A 17,352-nucleotide genomic window follows, 5' to 3' on the forward strand; every position below is an offset into this window, starting at 1 on the left:
GGATGTCGCTAACTCGTTTAACTGCAGCCAGAGCCAGTAACAACGCTGTCTTGAAGGACAGGTGTTTCAGGTCCACTTCCTCCAGGGGTTCAAACAGAGGGCCCTTAAGCCCCTCCAGAACCACAGCCTAATCCCACGGAGGCACCAGCGGTCACGAGACAGGGAGAAGCCTGCATGCTCCCCTCATAAAACGGCAAACCAGCGGGTGTTGGCTCGCTGTTCGTCCCCCAAATCCGACATGGCAGGCGGTGATGGCTGCCAAATACACTTTAATCATGGAAAAGGCTTTTCGCTTGTCAATCAGGTCCTGCAAGAATGACAATATCACTCGCACCAGACACTGAAAAGAAATGTGTCCCTCTCTGTGACACCATTACTCGAACACTCCCCACTTACAGCTATACAGAGACCTAGGGGAGCAGGCTCTAGCATTTTGGATAGTGGCAATCACTCTCTGTGGAAGCCCCACAGCGGTCAAATCGAGCCGCTCATGGGCCCAAGCCCACAGTGCAAATCAGTCCAGGTGTGGGTGAAACACTGTCCCCCCTCCCTGCAACAGCAGGTCCTGCACAGCGGGAGTTGCCAAGGCTGAGCACGCAGCAACCAATAAATCTCGGTATCGCAGGCCAGTGTGGAGCAATCAGAATCAGCGTCTGTTCCACAATCTCCGGGTGCAGAGTCCACTCCCTGTATACTGGTGCGCCCCTGTACAGCAGGTCCACATCCATGTTCAGGGCCCCCGGGACATGCGTCGCTCTCAGAGAGAGGAGACGCTCACTGTTCCAAAGGATCAGTTTGCGTGCCAGCATGTGTAACTGATGGGAACATAACCCCCCCCGACGATTGATATACGCCACTGTCGTCGTATTGTCCATCCTCATCAAGACATGGTGACCAGCGAGAGACGGGAGGAAGTGTTTCAGGGAGAGAAACACCGCCGAGAGCTCCGGAAATTTATGTGAGACTCTTAGCCAAGGGCAACTTCTTCCCTTCGTAGTGGGATCTGGTGGTCTCCGTTACGTCAGCAGGCCAAGGGATGGCCAGTCGGTCTGCAGCGCATCTACACACAAGCATGTCTGAGCTGGGGAGAGGAGAAGCTGGTGTGCTGCTCTCATCTCCATCCGCATCCAGCAGCGGAGGTCCCGGGCTGCGCAGCCCGGGCCAGAGTGATGGAGATGTCATTGTCCTCTTCATCCTCTGATATGAGGATATCCGAGGCATCATCTTCATCTTCTCCATAGTCCAATTCCAGGATGTTCTCCTCTGGCAGGGGAACCGGAGCCATGTCCAGCTGTGAGCCCCAGCTGACGTTAGCTGCCAGTGTCGCTTCCGCAGTGACGTCCCTCTCCCCATCGCTCTGAACCGGGTGGTCACTGGTGGGGAGGTAGGGGTCATGTTCAGACAAGCTAGCTTTGCGGGCTAGCCGTCTGCGGAGACTTTTGACGGTGAACACAGTGCAGTGTCGACACAAGCCGGGAACATCGATAGCTAGTTGGGCATGTTCCAGCCCTAGGCAGCCCGAGCAGACCCGGTGTGCCTCTTTGCTCAAAATTTTATTTCCACAGTGACAGGGACGGGCCCCAGAGTCTCTGACACCTCTGGTGTGAGGAATTTTGGCCTCCATTCCTCACAAGCTGGTGTGCTGGCAGGAAGTCGAGGCAGTTAGCTGGTGTGCTAACCATGAAGAAGTCGATGGTTTAGCTGGAATGCTAATGCTCAACAAAGCTCAAGCTACCGTGGTGATGAGCCAAGAAACGATGACCAAGCCATGGAGGGCGAGGAAAACACCAAATCTAATCCGGTGTGTTCGGAGAAGAAGCAAATCCAAAGCTAGCTAGCGCCCAGCGACGGAAGCTAATTAAGACTCGTCTGTGGACGGTTAAGCTAGCTAGCTCCTGACGCGAGATATGCTCTGAGTATTTATATAGGTGGCACTACCTGGTGCGGACGAACACGTTCACCAGCCAATCACGATTGGCATAATGAGATTAATGCTTCTGAGGTCTGCAGCAAGGCATGCATCCCATAGTGAGACCTTGAAACAAATATTATGAAAGAGAATTGCAGCAGCATTAACAGCCCAACCACCCTTTCCAGCACCTTACTTACCTTACCCTGACTGCAAAGACTCTATCCCTTTTGTATATCAATCTAGACCTTGGAACAACAAGAAACAGTGCATCCAATGATCTCAGAGAGTGGGACGGGACATAGGGCAATAAGAGATCTGATAGATACCTTGGGACAAGGCCACTCTGGGCTTTGTAAGCAATCAATAAAATCTTAAAATCAACAGGTAGCCAGTGTAGGGAAGCCAGCATTGGTGAAATGTGATCATGTTTCCTAGACCTGGAGTTAAAATTCTGGCAGCAGAGTTTTGGATGAGCTGGAGGCAGGAGAAGGATTTTTTGCTGATGCCAGAGAGCAGGAAATTATAATATTCCGATTGACTGGTTATGAAAACGTGAATGAAAGTTTCCAGATTTTTGGCAGAGAGAAATGGTCTAATTCTTGATATGTTTCTGAGATGATAAAAGCAGATTTGAACAATTGAATTAACATGTTCATCTAGGCTGAGGTTTTGATCAAAAATGACACCATGATTTCTACAATACTAAGTTATTTAGTGAGATAGTGAACCAAGACTGTTCAAAATTTGGTCGTTTGCACTATCTTGACTTCTGTCTTATCAATGTTCAAGCTTCAGGAAATTTTGTGACATTCACTTGTGGATGTCATGCAGACATTTTAGCAGGTTGACATTGTTCTGAATGTTGTTTTCAGGGTCACAGTTTAGATACATCTAAGTATAGTCTATGTAAAAATGGAAATTGATATCATGTCTGTGTATGAGGTGGCCTAGAGGAAGCATTTAAATAGAAAAGAGCACTGGACCGAGCATCAAGCTATGGGGCAGCCCACAATGAACACCCATTGTAACTGACCTAGAATCATTGGTACCTATACAGAAATGTCTGTATTTTAGGTACTGACCTGAACCATTTCAGAACAGTGCCACTGATAATAATCCAGTAACCCAGAGGATCTAGGAGAACAAGAATGGATTTATGGCCAGCATCAGCTGACAGCAATAAGTCATTAATGACTTTGAGAAGAGTAGTACTGTGGTTTATTTCTAAAACCATATTGGAATTTCTCAAAAATATGTTTCACTAATAAAAAAATAAAATATATTTTCATAAGTAAATATGTAAAGAGCTTGTTTAAACAAACAATTCCTCACAAAAAAATACCGATGTCATTTCTTAAGTCCACTACAAGTAAAAAAAAAAATCAAATCACTGAACTTGACCATATACTAGACACCGAAAACAGTGCTTCCCTCCCTCATCCCCTCCCACACACGGCACTGTCGGGCCGACCACTCCCACCCAAAGGCACTCACACACTCCCCTGCGGAAGTACCAGGTGGGGGACCCGATGGAGCATGGTGGCATGGACATCCTAGGCCTTTTTCCTACTACCAACCAATGGTACTACCACATCCTCGTGGCCTGAGGAACTACACAGCAACCAGGGGTGGAACTCCAAGGCTTGAGTGCTCCATGAGGTCTACCAGCAGCTGGGCATCAAGTAGACCCGAACTACACCACTACACCCCCAGAGTCATGGGCTGGTTGAGCATTTCAACCACATCCTGGCCACCCAGCTCACTATCCTGACCAGATGCCAACAATGAGACTGGGACCTGCACCTGCCCTTGGTCCTGTAGGCATACCAGATGGCGGTTCAGGAATTCACAAAGTTCATCCCTGCAGCCCTCATGTTTGGGCATGAGCTCTGCACTCCTGTGGACTTGGTGTTCGCCCCCCTCACTGCTTCTACAACTTCCAAGAATGGCTCTGGGTGGTGCACAAGCTGACAAAAGCAGGCCCTTTCAGATGCTGGGTCTCAACAGAAGTGGGCTTACAACTCTCGATGCAGGACTGAGAACACACACCCTATCTCCAAAAGCCACCAAGGGACCTTCCACGACAGCTCAGCGACAGCCTAGGCTTCTCCAACACCCCAGGAACTTTGTCATGGGCATGTGGTTTGCTGGGGACAGCTAAAAATGAAAAAGCTAAAAATGGGCATCAATGGGCATGTAGAAATTAATTGCATCACCCTCTTCATCCAGCTGGTTAGAGGTGGATAAAGAAGATTCAATACAAGAATAAAAACAAAAACATAGTGGAACACAGTAATTTCACACAGTTTGGTGGTAGACTAATGTATATTCTTCAGTGCCTCATTTTCCCATTTCCATCAGACCTAACATTACAGTAATTACTTATTAAGTTACAGAGATGAAAAGACCAGGGTGATGTTTTCACAATGACCTGGTATAATGTTAAACGGTGCTGAGTAAGCCAGGGGTGACACAAGCTAAACACACCTTACAGTGCTCTCACATGCTGTTACAGTTTGGCAGGCAAGTGGACCCAAGTGCAGAGAACAGCAGGCACAGGAAGTATGTCTTTTATTCCACAAGTGTGCAAGCAAAGCAAAACTGGCAGGACTAACAGAACTAAACAAGACAGAGCAATGCAAAACAAAGGATCCAACAAAGACTGAACAGAAAACCAGGACTTAAAAGCTAAGTGAACTAATGAGGAGATGAGGTGCAGGTGGGTGGATGGGTGAGGAAGCTCAGGAGAGGGGAGTGAGGTGATGAAACAGGAGAAAAGACAGGGAGCCAATTGGCTTACGAGGCTGATACAGGGCATGTGAGGGGAAAACCCAGAGCAGGGCAGGGCTAACAAGGCTAGATGTAGGGCAGAGTAGGCAAAGAAGGGAAAATTAGTACACAAACACAGGAAGGAAAACATACAGCAGAAAACACAAAACCTCATAATAACAAATCAGCATACATCAACTCCAAGAATATACATGAATATAAACTTAAGTACACAACACTATAAGCTAGATAATCATGTAAGACAGTCCTTTTTAAAGATACAACTCAAATTATATGAACAAGTAAAACCATAAGACCAAAAGAACTGGACAACAGAAGTGTAACAAAATGTCCTACAGGATCTTCCTTTGTCTTTATGACAGCTCTAAATTGACTATTAATATTAGAACTGTTAAAATGTCTCCCATGATGAATTCAAAAAAATTGAAATATAGTTTCTGTTGTAATTACAAAAGATATCAACCGTTAGGTTGACCTTTCATTTCTTTAACAATACAGTAATTCAATTAAACCTAAGTAACTGCACATTTTTTTTCAAGTTTCCATATCACCAAAAAACATAATTTATTTAAAAACAATAAATTCAAAAATTCATATATAATGTGATGCAATAGTTAAACATAGGGGTGAATAGTTTTATTTTAACAACTGATGTATAGCTGTAAGTTATATTTTTCAGCATTCCTGAGAAGTTAAAAAAAATGCAAATTCCTCACTTAAAACCACTTAACTTTGGATTTAGCAACAGCCTCCATGTTACTGGAGAGATCATCAATCACCACGAGTGCACTTGCTCTTCTCCTTGCCCAGCTTCTGCTTGACAGAAAATTGACAGATAATTGACTGAAAGGTGTAGTTATATAAGCTAAACATCTATATGAGCTATGCTCTGACAAACTGTTTTATCCTAAATAATTAATTTTACCTACATTTTGCCAGATATTGACTCAGCCTTCTTTGATGTTCTTTCTTGCACCGGATTCTCCACTGGGGTGTAAGAGATACATTGTCAAGATTCTGCTTCATTATCATAAAGTTTATAAAGATTTAGCATGATATTATGTGCCATACTCACATAATCATACACACTTCACATACATTCTGTTTTCACATAAAATCATTCTTTCAATAATGTTTAAGTTCAATTCTACACAATTTAACACTAGTTACTTTGATCTTACTAGTGAGTATTAAAATGCAAATATCATTTTAGTACATTATATTATTTAAGTATAAAACACAGTATAAAACCATCTAAATATTTAAAGATATTGGATTTAATTGAGTAGGCAGTCTAATGATGTGTACCAAAATATAAGTACAGTGTCAGATTAATTATACTTAAAATGTTATTACATTACATTTATTAGATATTACCTTTACATCCTATACATCCTTTACATCCATACATTGTCCATGTGTAACTAAAATCCTGTATTCTGACACAACATAACATAACTTAGAACTTAGTCTTCAAAATTAATATAATTGTACGTCAGGTTAAAAAGTTACTGCCAGTAACAGATGACACTATTATTAGGTTGACATAATTTGGAACTTGATTGTGCCTATAAATACAGAGTACACCAGTTATGTCCACAGTGTACCAAGTAATAAATTGCAGAGGTGCACTGCAGTGTTTGTGGGGTTTTTTATTCCAATAAATGTAGAGGTTGAAATAATTTCAAGTTGACACAGTTTATAAGCACTTGTGTCCTGTTCATTTTGATATCACAGCCAGTAATTAGTTTTAAACTTGGAGAAGCATTGAAATGTCACTGGTGTATAGTTGCAGCAGGACATAAATCTCAGGTATCTGAAATAAAATTCAGACGGATGGTCTTTCCATGAATGCTGAACAGTCTGAGAATAGACTTTAAGAGAGATTGCCAACTCAGATAATTTAACACCAGAAATAAGTTCCTCACAAACATCATTGATGTTTTTCCATAAGGAATAAAAAAGATACAGTTTTTAAGTGAAAGGGGTTGATGTTTTGACATAAGGTCAAATGATGCCTTAAAGAAAAAGTTTGGGATCATCTCCAGAATCGACTTTCATTTCCAAGTTTTGCATGTAACTTTTTATTTGCCATCTTATTAGCAGATCACGAGGTATTACCATGGTCAAAAATAAATTCAGCAAAGGGAGGGAGCAGTGATTCACATTTGGCACAGAGAGAGGGATATATTTTTAGACACATTTAGATATGTTGTTAACACTATATCTCAAGTTTAAAGATATTTATCTTTTAAAATTATTTATTTCTGAAATGTATTTTCAAGAACATTATAATATGTTTATTTATTGTAGTTGTCCTGGGGTCGGGTAGAATTGCCAGAAAAGTGCAGAGCTGACACACACCATTAAGAAGTAGCAACAACCAAAAAATGAAAATTACTGACTTGCTCTTCTTATTTCTAGCGCAGGTATAGAATAGTAGTAGGTATGGTAGAGTCTTACAGGTAGTTCTGTCTAATGCCACAGTGCTTAGTCAGATGTGCAGCATTTAGTGTTGCTGTAGTTGAAGTTCATGTAGTCCTGGAATAATAAGTCCTTAGTTATCTGAGCACAGATGGAGCTCAGTTAAGGACTCAACATGCTTGCTCTCATCTTTGTGGTGAGGTACACTGAAATTTGAGGTACACTGAAGGATTTGTCAGTCAGGGTGGACCCACCAACCCTTCCCAGTACACACATGGCATTTGTGTTGGTTCCTGACAAGATTACAGGATAGGGTTGATCGAGCTCCCATCTCTCTCAGAAATGCTAAAATAAGCAAATATTGCTTGATCATAATTTATTATTACATGTTGAATGTTTTGGTTTAATTAGTGATAAAAAGGAAAGCCAGTTCAATAAAGGTTTCAGTATGATCGAACCAAACAACTTTGTGCAACGTGTTGTCGGACCACACCTGAAGGCAAAAGTGTTTGCCCCTCTCAAAGGTGGGGTGAAAAGACTGCCTTCATAGAGTAAGAACAAAGACTGTAGATTTACACTTTAGGCCATAGGAGGCTAAAGTGTTATATACAATGCAGGGATATAACACTTTATGTTTCAGAGTACACTGCTATCATTACATGAACTTGTAGACACGCCTCACAACGTGGCTCATCTTTGATTAAACTTAATTCATTTTATTTCGGTGATACACCTGTGATGATGAGGGAAAGAGGGAAGGAACTGCCTCTTACTAAGGCGTGTACTTGCTGGAATACTTAATTGATGTGGATAAGTTTATGGTGACTGACTCTGTCAGTCACAGTCAGCAAACAAAGAAGACATGGTGTCAATTTGTCATGAAGAAACTTTTGTTCACCTTGGTATTGCCCAATAAAATTATATTCTATTTTATTTATTAGCTTTCAAAACACCTGCTGCACAGTTCAAAACCTGGTTACAGACTGTGAATACCATTCAACATTATTATTGAATAATTTAAGTGACCATTATCAACATGCTCAGCAGATGCATAGCTACTTTACCTTACAACCTGATTATTATGATGTCATCCACAGTAATCTGAATGAGTTGTGGCAAACTGTGAGTAAATAAAGTTATCAGGTTTTAAGCTGTCAGTTTCATTAACCTCAGGACACATAAGTGAAACACTGTATTTTGCATCCACAGCGAACCTCTGGGGTGTAAGAGACAGCAGCATCCGGCTTTGGGCTGCAGCAGAGATCACGTACACCAACCTCAGTGAAAGAACATCCATCAGCATCTATTGATTTGGTTATGTTGCAGATTTAACTTATCCTCGTGTTAACACAGACAAGTGTAAACCACATACCACCAAGACAGGTGGAAAGGACCCTTCTGGTACAACCATGTCTCTTAGAAATTACCTTAATATACTTCTAATTTGGTTTTCCAGTTACGTTTTCAAGGAATTGTTATTGCGGCCTGGATTATGTTCAGTGGAAATGTTTTTTCCAGTACAGGAAGTGCTATATTTTAGTACCACATGCATAGGGTGTCATACTTTAAGTCACTGTTGACTTTGTTAATATTAAACCAAGACCATGATCTTTCACTTACCCTAGCCATGTGCTATGAGTGCTCCAGTTAGGGGTGCAGCTAAGACCATAAGGCATGCATTGTAGCAAAACAACACACTGTGGGTTACAAAAGCTGTAAGGTAACTGCTGCTTGGGTGTGTGGAACTTGTATGTCACCCTGCTGAATTATTAGCCTCAAAATTTGGCAGTCAGTCCCTCCACCAAGGGTAGTGGGTTCTGCCGGGGATCACAGCTTAGTTGACTGACCTGAGGTCATGCATGGGCATAGGCCCCCACACTGCAGCTTTTGCAGCTCAGCAGTCACAGGGGAAGGTGGCCTACAGGCTGGATGAAAGGCCACGTCAGGGTATTGTGGCAGCCCAAGCAATTTCACAGAAGGGACCAGTGCTGCTACCAAGGCAAGAAAACAGTGGGAATGGTGGAGCCAGTGTTGTCCGTTGTAAAATGGTTATGCTTGACACAGTGTTGAATATTCTGTCCCTTGGCAAAGCAATTTAGGGCTATGGTGGTGTAGGGATGAATTTTTGTGGACCTGGGCAACTTGAGTCTGACCACAGAAAGATTAATGACACTGTCAGTTGCATAAGGGCCAAAGAAGTGGGGAGAACTTTTGGGGGGGGCCCGTCTTTAAAGGGATGTTCTTAGAACAAAGCCAAACTTTCTGACCTGAGTGGCAGTTGAATGCTGGGATCCGGTGATGGTCGGTGAAGCATTGGTTGCGGTCAGCTGAGCGGAGCAGGGAAAAGCAATTTGGCATCCTTCCAAATTTTGCAGCAGTGGCAGAGATGAGCCTGGACAGAAGGACTTCCCCTTCCTGGGCAGGAAACAGAGGTGGTAAGTAACCCAAGGAGCACTCAAATGGGGTCATACCTGTGGCAGTGCTGGTCAGGGAGTTTTGCACATATTTGGTCAAGGTTAGGTGAGTGCTCCAGGAAGAGGGATTCCAAGCAGTGGCACAACAGAGTGCTGCCTCCAGGTCCTGATTAGTCCACTCCATCTGCCCATTGGTCTGAGGATGGTAACTGGAGGTCAGACTCACAAGGTTCCAAAGGCCTGACAGAAAGCCTTCCAGACTAGGGAGATAAACTGGGGTCCTCTGTCTGAGATGATGTCCAAAGGGATGTCATGGAGACGGAACACATGGTGTACGAGGAGGTCCACAGTTTCCAAAGCTGTAGGGTGTTTGGGAAGAGCCACAAAATGCACAGCCTTAGAGAATCCGTGAACGATGGTACAGATAACAGAGTTACCTTGGGAAGGTAGCAGATCAGTAACAAAGTCCAGACCATAGTTGACCTGGAATAGGCAGGTGGTCAGTGGGTGGCTTTTCTGCGAGCACATACAATGCAAGCAGACACAAAGGCATGGGTGTCTGCCTCCATAGATGACCACCAGAAATGTCGCTTCAGTAGGGACAGAGTGTGGCTGATCCCAGGGTGACAGGTGAACCTGGAAACGAGCCCACTGGAGGACCTGGGAACAGACAGAATCAGATATAAAATGAGGAGGACCGGTACTTGGGTCTGGTTGAGTTTGTTGGTCCTGCTCAACAAGGGACTCTAACTCCCAAGTAACTGCTGATGGGAAGGATGGTGTCAGACTTGGTAGGAGCTTCATCAGAAATGTGTGGTAGACATTAGCAAACCCAAAGAACCACTGGAGTTGTTTAAGAGACAAAGGTTTGGACCACTCTGCCACTGCCTGAATCTTCACAGGGTCCGTCTTCACTTGTCAACTCTCAAAGATGTAACCCAGTAAAGAAACAGAGTTGACATGAAATTCACATTTTTCTGCCTTCACAAACAACTTGTTGTGCAAGAGTCTTCAAAGCACCTGCCTGACATGCTGGATGTGTTCCTCCAAATTCCAGGATAGGAGGAGGATGTCATCCAGGTAAACAAACACAAAGTGATTGAGAAAGTCTTGAACAACATGGGCATGACCAGGTATTCAAAGTGGCCAGGGGGGTTGTTAAAGGCAATTTTTCAGTCATCTCCCTCTTTGATCCTGACCAGATAGTAAGCATTCCTGAGGCCCAGTTTAGAAAAGGTTTTGGCTCCCTGAAACGGCTCAAACGCAGAACTGATAAGGGGCAGAGGATACTTTTTCTTTATGGTAATGTTATTGAGTCCACGGTCATCAAGGGCCAAAGGTCTTATCTTTCTTGGAGACAAAGAAGAAACCTGCACCAACAGGAGAGGAAGATGGTCTGATAATACCAGCAGCTAGAGAGTCATGTATGTATTTCCCCATGGATTCTCTTTCAGGACGAGACAGATTATACAGATGACTGGAGGGCTGTGGGGCTCCGGGAAGAAGGTTGCTGGTACAGTCATAAGGACGATGGGGGACAGAGAAAGCGCACACTGTTTACTGAATACCTCTCTCAAGTCATGATAGACACAGAGGGTATGGAGGAAAGATCTGGGGGTTCAGTGACTGGTGAGGGAACAGCAGCTTTGACTGGGGCAAGAGCAGAGTGAAGACAAGAGGAACAACAAAATGAGCTCCAACCCACCACTTTGCCAGAAGACCAGTCTGTGAGGATTGTTTTCAACCAAGGCTGACCAAGAACCATGTGAGCATGGGAGGAAGGGATAACATGAAACTGAATTATTTCAAGATGGTTGCCAGAGAGCAGAAGGTGCAGAGGTTCATAAGTATTATAGGCGAGGAGTTCCCCATTCAAGGTGTTAGCATCTAGGGGAGTAGGAAGCAGTTCCACCACAATACCAGCCTGAGAAAGTCTCAAAAGTTCTCATCAGTTGAACAAAACTAGCAAAGGAAGAGATTGGTGATTAGCTGCTAGTTAAGCCTCCACTGAAAGGCTGTCCAGGGTAACAAAGGAATAGTAGATTGGCTCACCAGAACCCAAACTGTTACTGGTGAGCCTCCTCTTTTGGCCCAGTGGGGGCAAGATGCCAGGAAGTCACCAGCTTGACCACAGTAGATGCAGGGTCCTGCATTAATTCTCCAAAGACATTTGGCCAGTGAGAGGTGGGTCCAACCTGGCTGCCTAGGTTCTTCTTCCTCACAAGAAATGGAGGGATTGAACGAGAGAACGAGAGAGGGATTGTGCACTGGTCGTGCACAAGTGTAATTTTTTTTATTTTACCAAAACACAAGCATTAGTGCATGAATGTCGGCCTATTAAGGGTACAATGCCATATATAGATTACCCCAAACAAAGCTTATGTGTTTGTTTTTTGGTGTCACTCACCATTTGTCTGTAATTAGTTACCAAACTTTTGAAGGCATGGCCTCATGCGCTTAACAGGCCATAACTCTTCAGTGCTAAATTGGATTGACACCAAATTTGTGAATGTTGTACATACAGCCACACTGCCCAAGTGTGTAACTTTTGATACAATTCTTCCCACAGGGGGCGCTACTGTAATATTGTAACATAATATTTCTACAATTCTGTTGTCTTTAATGAAATAAAGCTTGGTACACAAGTTCTCCATGAGAATGTGCATGACATTTTGAAAAATGGCACCATCAGCCCCACCTTGTGGCCATTAGTGAAACACCACCATACTACTTATTCAGTACCATATCTCTAAAATATAATATTCCATGTTAACAAATTCAGCAAAGTTGTACAGATGGGGTTGCTGAACAAGTCTGTAATATTTTCAGCAATGCTTTATGATTTACAGTGCTGCTTGAAAGTTTGTGAACCCTTTAGAATTTTCTCTATTTCAGCTTAAATATGGCCTAAAGCGTGATCTGATTTCCATTCAAGTCCTAAAACTAGATAAAGAGACATCAGTTAAACCAATGAGACAAAAACCTTAAACTTGTTTGTTTATTTATTGAGGAAAATTATCCACTGTTACATATTTGTGTGTGGCAAAAGTATGTGAACCTCTAGGATTATCAATTTATTTGGAGGGGAAATTAGAGTCGGGCGTTTCAATCAATGGGATGACAATCAAATGTGAGTCTGGAAGGCTCTGCCTTATTTAAATAAGATAAATCTGGGTCTTCACTATTAAAGTCTGAGCTTCACAACACAGGTTTGTGGAAGTGTGTCAAGGCTCAAACAAAGGATATTTCTGAGGACCTTAGAGGAAGAGTTGTTGATGCTCACCAAGCTGGAAAGGGTTACAAAACCAGTTCTGAAGAGTTTGGACTCCACAAGTCGACAGTCAGGCAGATCGTGTACAAATCGAAGACATCCAACACCATTGTTACCTTCACCAGGAGTGGTCAAACAACCAAAATCACACCAAGAGCATATGTGTAATACTCCGGGAGGCCACAAGGGACCCCAGGGTAATGTCTAGGAAACTAAACGCCGCTCGTGCAGTGGCAATAGTCAGTGTTCATGAGGCCACCATCAGGAGAGCATTGAACATCAATGGTGTACATGGCAGAGTTGCAAGGAAAAAAGCCACTTCTCTCCAAAAAGAAAATTGCTGCCATCTACGGTTCACTCAAGACCATGTGGATAAGCCAGAAGATGATTGGAAACATGTTCTGTGGATGGATGAGACCAAAATCGAACTTTTTGCTTGAATGAGAAGCATTATGTTTGGCGATGAGCAAACACTGCATTCCAGTATAAGAATCTTAACCCATCTGTGAAACATGGTGGTGGTAGTATAATGGTTTGGGCCTGCTTTGCTGCCTCTAAACCAGGACAGCTTGCAATCATTGAAGGAGCTATGATTTCTGAGTTGTACCAGCACATTCTGTAGGAAAATGTCAAGGTATCTTTCTATGAACTGAAGCTCAACAGAAAGTAGGTCATGCAGTAAGACAACAACCCTAAAAACACAAGTTGTTCTATCAAAGAATGGTTAGAGCAGAAGAAAGTTAATGTTTTGGAATGGCTGAGTCAAAGTCCTGACCTTAATCCTATAGAAATGCTGTAGAAGGACCTGAAACAGTTCATGCAAAGAAGCCCACCAACATCCCCGAGTTGAGACTGTTCTATAAGGAGGATTGGGCTAAAATTCCTCCAAGCTGATGTGCAGGGCTGATAAACAGTTACCGGAAACATTTGGTTGAAGTTATTGCTGGAAAAGGGGTCACACCAGTTACTGAAAGCAAGGGTTCACATACTTTTGCCTCCCACAAATATGTAACATTGGATAATTTTCCTCGATAAATAAATGAAAAAGGGTTTTTTTTGTCTCATTTGTTCAATTGGGTTCACTTTATCTAGTTTTAGGACTTGTGTAAATATCTGATCACGTTTTTCATAGAAATACAGAAAATTCTAAAGGGACCACAAACTTTCAAGCAGCACTGTATTTGAGCCTTCAATATTCACACGTATTTTCTGCAGGAAATGGATTTGTAGTTGCTTTTGTAATGCGAAATTGATGCAGAGTAATTTGTCTGCTGATGGACTGTCTTCAGCCTTCAAAGACATAATCCTATATGCTGTTCCATTTAGAGCATTTTGAAAAACCTTTCAGTGAAAAGGTGTCCACATAAATTTCAGGTGCTAAAATGTGATGATGAAAATTTCCTATACATTGAATAGATTTTAGTCAATTGAGAATATATGGACATTTTAAACTTTTTTGTTGTGTTTTGTTTTGCACCATTGAGAAATAAAGGTAATTTCAGTGCAAAACCATAGCCAGATACATCAATTATAATTTAGGTCAGATGAAACCTTAATGATGTTCAGAAGGAAACTGGTGTTGTATATCACAGTTAAAGATCAAATTAACCCTTTACTGCTTTATGACCTTCACACCCTCCCATTTACAGATTTTTGATTTTCAATCTATCTGATGGATCAAATGAGGAGCTGAAATATAATTATAATGTGGTAATCTGGTATAATGTTGCATTTTGTCACCCTTTCTCGAACTATGACACACAAAAATAGAGTACAATAAATTTGACTGTTTTAAATCATTAAAGAAGGTGGTTTATATACATATTCTATTTTTATATACATTCTTAAATTGTTACATTAGTCTCCTTGTTATGACAACACTATGCTCAATGATGAAGATGTATTATGATGTAAAATATAGAGAATGTAAAAACATTCTTGGTCTTTATATTATAAGATATTTTAAACACAATCTGTATCCTTAAATAAAATATTTAACTCTATGTTATATAAAGTACTGAACGTGTTTTTGTTTGTGGTATGGTGAAAAGTGTAACAAAGTTCATCCATCGGTTTGGATAATTGACATGGTAATGGGAATTAATTGTAGCTCTGAAGGTTATATTTTGCCTATGATGCTGTATTTATGTTTAAGTTATGCCTCTTAAATTCTGACTATCACTCCAAAAAGTGATGCTAAGCAGAAGACAGTGTCATGTTACCAGACCTTACCACGTGGATATGAATCATGATTATTTCTAGAGAAGGAAAATGTTAATGTTGAGCTGAAAGACCAGCCAACTAGATAAGTGGTGTACTGCCATGCACATTCTAGACAAGATAACTGATGCAGCTCCACCTAGCGACTGGGTTGAACACTGTGTGACTTAAGTGAGACTCAAAGAGAAAATAGAGAGTAAATAATACAGACTAAATGTTTAGTTCAACAGCTAATTCATATTTTATGATCTCTGTTGAAAGGTGCCAAAAGGACATGTCTTATTCAGCAGCATCAGACTAGAAAGAAAACAAGAAAAAAAAGATTCAGCATGATGCTGTACCAATTGATTTGATTTCATCGCAAACATAAATGTGACACACACAATCTGTGTAAAATATTGAATAAAGTGTTATATAAATCTGGCCATTGTTTCGAAGGAAAATTTAATATTTACAGTGGAATGGACTACATTGCCAATAAACTCTATTTAAATTATACTGAAGGCAAATACCTTCCACACTGCTAAATTAATTTTAATTTACTGTCAACATGCTTGCATGCTTTAGTAAGACCAGTAAACCAAATAAGACTTCTGCTTAAGGAAGCATAAATATAAAATTATTTAGAGTGAAACAAGGAGGTGCTTATTCTTTTCTGTCCTAGATTAACTCAGTGATTTACAAACTTGCCATTATAACTGTTGGTCCACTACTGCCTCCAACTGCAGGCATCAAATGATGGCCAGTATTTATCATTCATTAAATAGTGCAGAATATGGTTTGTGTACAATTCCAGTAAATGTAGTTCTTGATTTAAAGGTCATAGAAGTTGAAATATGCAGTTAATATCAACAATCTTTTTTTTGTTTTTTTGTTCAAATTCATAGACAGCTTTGGGGGTTGGTTTTGGAAACGAATCAAAATACCATTGGTATTCAGTTGGAGGACATTTGCGTATTCGAGATCCTTGAAAGTTAACCCCTAAATGTCACTAATACACAACACACTTTAATTAACTGTTTATATTCACCTTTAATATAAACTATATACTAAGTCTCAGGTAAAATTATAATACATAATGCTTAATAATGCCTGACCATGGTAATGCTATATTCACTAAAACTTTCATTGTGCTCATAAAAACTTCTGTGTATCTGTGTGTGCCAGTAAGACAGAAAGAATAATTACCATAATTATGGTATAAAAATATACCATAATGCATCGCTTTGGTTGTGCACTATTTGATCTTATAAATCTTATAACTGTAAACTTGGCAATTTGAAAATCAAAGCATTTTATTAATTGAAATTACATCACATTAATGTCTTTAATAGGCCATGTCAGATTCATGCATGGAGCTTAATTTTGGAAATGTACCCAAATATTTGCTGTCTACAGTTACTGGACTCTGGCACATCTCATATTCCTGTAATAAAATTAAAGATGAATTACTATCCATAAAAGTTCGATCACCTGTTATATATCTTCCTAAATGGACATTAAGGCAGTTGGCAACTCCTTTGAGATCAAGCCCAAAATAAGTTCCCTACACAAAATGAACCTCATCTAGTTGCTTTATTTGATACTGTAGTGCCACCGCCCCGTATAAAGGGCATAAGGTGGTATTTGGGTAATGGAAACATTTAAAAGGATGTTGCAAAAAAGCAGGTCAGCAGGCTGGAGCATGTGGACAAAAACTCATATTTATTAACAAAAATATTAACGAAACAGAGGCAAAAATTAACCCCGGGATATTCAGCAAATATAACTGAAGCCACAGCAACAAACAAATAAAATCTGTAGCCTCACAGCAAGCTACCACCTACTGGCTGAATCCAAATGTCCACCCTCTGGACTTGCAAACTGATGCCTTGCAGACTTCAGTCGTACATACTGTGACATGTTCACCATCAGTGCGTCATGTCTGTGTGGGCACTAGGCGGTGAGGGGATAAAAATGCACTCTGAGACGGAATTAAGACATCCAGTGTTTCCATGGAGATAATTTAAAATTCTTGACCCTGAAACTCATTTAAGATTATTTTTCCTAAGGATTCTGATGTGTAGCTCTGCTGCTTTACTCTCAACAAATCTGGTCAAAATGGTAGGTTTTTTTCCCTTTAGATGAACCGCGAAACACTGCTAATATTATATTCACATTACTGCTAGCAAGGAGTTCTGTTCAGTCATATAGTATCTCATATAAAATAACTTGATTCTACATAGTCAAAGGGTGACCAGTGAATGATTCTGATACTGTACTACAAGACCTTACAACATGGCTAATTGCTCTACTTAGTTGTATCTCTGTGAAGAAGTAAC

The sequence above is a fragment of the Thunnus maccoyii genome, chromosome 18 (genome assembly GCF_910596095.1).
Source record: "Thunnus maccoyii chromosome 18, fThuMac1.1, whole genome shotgun sequence".
Taxonomy (NCBI): domain Eukaryota; kingdom Metazoa; phylum Chordata; class Actinopteri; order Scombriformes; family Scombridae; genus Thunnus; species Thunnus maccoyii.